The following is a 6,006-nucleotide window of genomic DNA, read 5'->3' on the forward strand; positions in this document are numbered from 1 at the left end:
ATTTTAATCAAGGAGACAGTATTAAAGTGAAATCCACAGGCCCCAAATGGTGTCACTTAGGCCAAATCATCAAACTGGGCTTAATACCCAACCTAACTTCAGTTTCAATGGCCCCAGAAATGTAGTCTCAACTATTCAGCCAGGAATGTTCTGATCAGCACGGATGAGGCAATCTGTCACATGGGCCTCCCCATTCCTGGACCTGATAAGACACCCCCCGCCCTTCCCCTGAAGGAAAGGTGATCTGGCCTGTAACAATCCTTTATTTTCTTTCATCAATAGCTTCTTGCCTTTTCTTCTCCCTATAGAAATCTGCTTTTTTTTTTTTTTAACAATTCCTTACAGCTCCCCTCTACTTGCTAGATGGAATGCTGCCCAATTCATAAACCAATTAATAAAGCCAGTTGGATCTTTAAAATTTACTTAGGCGAATTTTTGTAATTTAACAGCAGTAAACGGAGGAAAACTGCATCTATTTTTATTTTAAGTCATTTATTTTAATTTTCAGAAAATGCACTTTCCAACGACAGAATTACCCAGTTAGGACTGTGACAGAGCCAGGGATGAACATTGTTTATAACGCGTAACCACACAAGAGGAACATTTTTTTTTCTGTGATTATCATCCGACATGTGTTGATTCGATGATTATTGATGACAGATCAATGACTTAACAACCAAATTCTCTTTCTCTCGGAGTCCTGTTTTAAAGAATCTTGGAGGGAGAATTCCAATTGCGTCTCGAGACGTGCTCCCAATAGTGAGTCCCACATCTGACCCCCTTGACCAGAATTGCTGATGAGATAAACATTTTCTTCATCACAGGGGAAGTATCGGAACAAACTGAAATACAAGATGAAACTCTGTTTTAGGTTAGGACTTCACCTATGACTTTTTCTGGGGAACTATATCATTTTGAGGTACTTCTCACAAAAGAGAGCTGGGTGGGACAAAACAGCTCTGAAATCAGTTGAGAAAGAATGACATCCTCTTGACTAAAATACGTTAATCCCTCATTCAATCGGAGAGTGAATGGAATGTCCCGCACTTAACGAAATTAACAAATGAACGTATTTGATCTGGATCTCTTGCCAGTTGAATCCTTCATTCATAACTGACCTTTCCCCCTCCTTATTTGAAGAAGGAGGAATCATGGAGAGAACAGGTCACAAGGACGTTAGAAGGATGCTTGTTGCCTCCCTGCACAAATACTCTCAGGGCTGTGTCTGTATTCACCTTTGGACCTCGGCTTTCTAGCGTAGCGATCCACATCGATCCACATCGTAGGGATCTTAGAAAAACCAACGAGGTGACACAAACTCCCACCAGCTGTCTCTCCACCGCTCAGTCAGGTTTTGCAAATCCTTTCTGCACTTCCGGTGGGAAGAAACATACAATCCGAGATGTGCTGCAGTGTCACAGGCCTTCGCGGACTTACCTGCATCACAATTACCTGGAGGCTAGCTAAGTGACAGGTGTTTAGGAGAGAAATTTTACAGCATGCTTGGGTGCATTGACAGTTTGAGGCACTGCGGTAAGATGTTTACCTACTTTTTCGTAAATTGTACATATTTATTATTCCTATCTGAGTTGCAATTGCCTCATCCTAAAAAAAAAAAAAAAAAAAAAAGAATGGAACAATAATACCTCCCTCAAAACACTCTCATGAGAATTAAATGGGACTTCTAGAAAGGAGGGTAATTAATATTTATTGAATTATTGAATACCTACTAAAGGTAGGTTTATTTCTTCACATGCTTTATCTCATTCATTAGCTTCATTTTATTTTTAAACATTTTTTAAATTTATTTTTGAGAGCGAGAGAGAAGGAGACTGAGTGGGGGAGGGGCAGGGGGCGGGAGAGAGAGAGAGAGAGAGAGAGAGAGAGAATTCCAAGCAGGCTCCACACTGTCAGCATACAGCCTGACATCAGGCTCAGTCTCTCAAATCGTGAGATCACGACCTGAGCCAAAATCAAGAGTTGGACGCATAATCGACTGAGTCACCCAGGCGCCCCCTGCTTCATTTTAAAAATGAGGAAAATGGGGGAGCCTAGGTGGCTCAGTCGGTCAAGCGTCAGACTTCAGCTTAGGTCATGATCTCGCGGTTGGTGGGTTCAAACCCCATGTTGGGCTCTGTGCTGACAGCTCAGAGCCTGGAGCCTGCTTCAGATTCTGTGTCTCCCTCTCTGTCTCTGTCTCTCTCTCAAAAATAAATAAGAACATTACATTTTTAAAAAAATTTTTAATGTTTATTTATTTCTGCAGGAGAGAGAGAGGGAATGGGAGAGAGAAAGAGAGAGAGGGAGACACAGGATCTGAAGCAGGTCCCAGGCTCTGAGCTGTCAGCACAGGGCCCCATGTGGGGCTCAAACTCACAAACCGTGAGATCATGACCTGAGCCAAAGTTGGACGCTCAATGGACTGAGCCACCCAGGCACCCCTAAAAAATTTTTTTTTAATGAGGAAATTAAGCTGAAGTAACCAAAGCTAGAACCTAGCACCCAGAAAATAAATACTTAGTGGGTGCTTATAATGTGTCAGGCACTTTTCTTGGTTGTAGTAAATCTCTGTTTCAGAGAGATCTTTAGCATAAGCATCCAGAAAATGTTTGGGGGTGAGGGGAGGGTGATGGCTTATAGGGAAGAAAAATCGATAGCACTGTTTTGGGCCATGCTGGGTTTCAGGCATGCCCTCCAGCACTGTGGTGTGATAGAGGAGAAATAGTCGAGAAAAGAACCACGGACATGGCCAAAGAGGTGAGTGGAAAATCGCAGGAGTTTGAGGTCATGGAAACCTAGAGAAAAATGGAGGGAATAATCCCTAGTAAAGCTACGATAAAGTCATGTAAAATACAGAGAACTGATCACTAGTTTTGGCAAAAAGTTGGTCTTTTATTCAATAAATATTTATTTAGTACCAACTCTGTATTAGATACTGCTCAAGGGACGAGTGAACAAAACAGATGAAAATCCCTGTCCTCCTGGGGTTCATAATCTGGCGGGGGGAGGTGGAAGGTGAACAATTAAATCACAGTGTTAACCTTAAAAGTAAGACCTGCCTGTTATTTTACCTGCAAAAGAGTTGATTTGGGAGTAAAAGAGGATTTGCAATCTGGGACAAACTAGCTGTAGCAAAACCCTAGGCAAGTGGGGAGGGGGGGACAAAGGAGAGGCATGCTCAAGGAGAAAAGGGGTAATTTGGCAAGGCTATTTATTACGGACTAAAAGTCCCCTGGAGTAAACTGGGAGTTCGAAGCGCGGTGGCTTCTCATTGGCTGAGCTGTTGCGGGAGGGGCGGGGTTAAGGAAAGCCGGTCCTCCTCCAGCAGGCCGTGTAGAGGAGTATCTTGGGCAGGGTCAAGTCAGTCTCTTCCTGTTGGGCCTGCAATTGACTACTGAGTGGTAAGGTGTCAATGCTCCCCCCTGTGGAAACCTCCCGACTTTATTTTAGGGAGGTTCCCCCTTACTAATTTTCACAATAGCATGCTGGTTGGTGATAAGCACTTTGCAGAAAACTAAAGCAGGGAGGAAGCGAGTTCAGGATGAGGTGGGTAGGGCAGGGTGGTGATTAAAATAGGGTGAGCAGGGAGAACCACACAGGTGACTTTTGAAGACCTGAATGAGCAGAGGGCATGAATGAGCTATGCAGGGCCCTGGAGGAAGAGCCCTTAAAGGGGGAGAACACCTGCCAAAGAAATTGCCTGGAAAGTACAAAGACTCACCAGGATACTGGCCTGGCTGGAGCAGAGTAAGTGAGGAAGAGGGTAATCGAGGGGGGCAAATGGGGGCATGGGGGAGGCTGTGGGGAGCTTTCACTGTGAGACAGGAAGCCAGGGATTTGAGCAGAGGAGGGACACTGGCTGAGTTCCTTGTTAACAGGCTCATGCAGGCTGCTGTGTTGGGAATAGACTCTTGGGGACGGGAATGGGGTGCTAAGCAAAGGCTGAAGTAGGGAAGTTGGTTAAGAGGCAACCGCAATAGGTTAGGTGAGAAATGGTGTCCCCTGGGCCAGGTGGTCAAAGTGAACCCAGTGAGAAGTTGAGAGACTCTGGATACACCTTGGATCTAAAGCAGATTGGATTTGCTGATCAGCTGGGTGTGTGTGTCTGTAGCATGTGAAAGAAACCACCTAGCGTAACATCGAGATGATGGGCCTGAGCAGTTGGCAGGATGGAGTCGAGGAGGACTTCAGGAAATTCGAGATTCTGTTGTGGATATTGTCCTTAAACATGAGAGGGGGGCGGAGATCTGCTTCAGTGAAGGGGCCAGCCTCCGTGGGGGCGTGGACAGCTCCTCAGCAAAATACAAGCAGAAAGGTGCAAGCCCATACAAACTCTTTTTTCCAATTAATTTTTTTTAAAAATTGAAGTATAGTTGACATACAATGTTACATGAGCTTCGGCTGTGCAACATAGTGATTCAGCGATTGGACAACTCTATACATTATGCTATGCTCTCTCTGGACGGCTTCTATTTTTTCAATGAAAGAGCACTCGGGGTCATCGGTCAGAGTGAATATGCAGGGAGGAAGTGTTTGAAGTTTGAGGAGACAGTTGTTGAGGAGAGTGGGGGAATGAATGGAGGAAGGCAGTAAAATTCGGGGGCGGGCGGAAACAGCTCTAAAGGCCCACTTGACCTTAAGGTGGTGATGTGTTTTCCTTCAGGCACCTTAAGGCACACAGGTACAGGTGTGGAGTCAGAAGAGCCGGAATTAGCTGTGGCTGAAGGTTTGCTGAGTACCGTGGAATGAGAGCTGGGGAAAAATATTCAGTGTTCAAGGAATTCACTCACTCCATGCCTAGGGGTATGAGGAAGTGAGAATTACCACCACTTGAGAGCCTCAGGGAAAACTGTGTCTTGGGGGAGAAAAGGGTTTAATTCGAGACAAAGAAAGAAAGAAAGCATTCAAAGAGGCTGAGGAGGTGGGGGGGTTTTGTTACTCTTGGTAAATCTCTTTCAGTGGAGTGGTGTGGCCTGCCTGGAGGGAGTCAGGAACAAGTTTGAATAGTTGACAGAAAAGTGGACAACTCTTTCAAAAATTTTTGCTCTAAAGGTGCTGGATGAACTGAAGGCTGGTGTGTGTGTGTGTGTGTGTGTGTGTTGGGGAGGGGGGTGAATATTGGAAATTTGATGAAAGATAAGGGCCAGGAGAGACAGTCCTGAGGTTGGGAGAATGAATTTACTACGGAATCATAGAAAGTTTGCTTGGCAGTATTGAGGGTCCACTTGACGTGTGTGGTCCTAGATCTGAAGCGGGATCAGTCAACAGAGTTGTGTCATTTTTCCCCACCGGGCCATCCCCATCCCAGGGCGTTGGGATGTTTGCAATGAAATGCTGCAAATATGGGGCCGCCATCTGGGCTTCAAAAGGAGGGAAGCAAGGGCATGAAGGGGGTCCTGGATAACGACAAAGGGTCTGGTCGAGGGCCTGGAGTGAGAGGACTAGGGTCAATGTACTTGAAGGGGAGAGGGCAGTAAACAGAGAGGGGGGTAGATGAGCTTCAGATTGTGCAGATGGTGGGTGCCTTATTGATTTTCTCCTCCAACTGAAAAAAGCACTAACCAAGTGAAACCTTTATGATCAAGGTGATGTTGCTTTTGGCTTCCTGAAGGAAAACGCTTTCTGATTATATCACTGGTTTGGTTAGGGGTGGTTTGGCTAGTAGAGTTGGAGTCAGTGGGAATTTCACAGTTGATTCCGGTGTGAAATGAGTGCCTTATGCTTTGTTACAAGGAAGCACTACAGCAAACAGGGGAAACCTGTAAATTGTTTTGACGCCACTATGGAGAGATACATTTGGCTTTAACTTTTCACATACGTTTCATGATGCCAATATTAAAATAAGAAAATGCTCATTTCATAATGAATGGAAGTTTTCTCACGAATTTGATATCCTCAGCAACTTTAGAGAATAAAAGGGTTTCTCTGGGAGTGTACGTAAAAAAGGAATGAATTTAAGCGAGGATATTTTGCTGTTAAGGATTTACAAGTAAACATAAAAAAACC

Source organism: Leopardus geoffroyi, chromosome D1 (genome assembly GCF_018350155.1).
Source record: "Leopardus geoffroyi isolate Oge1 chromosome D1, O.geoffroyi_Oge1_pat1.0, whole genome shotgun sequence".
NCBI classification, from domain to species: domain Eukaryota; kingdom Metazoa; phylum Chordata; class Mammalia; order Carnivora; family Felidae; genus Leopardus; species Leopardus geoffroyi.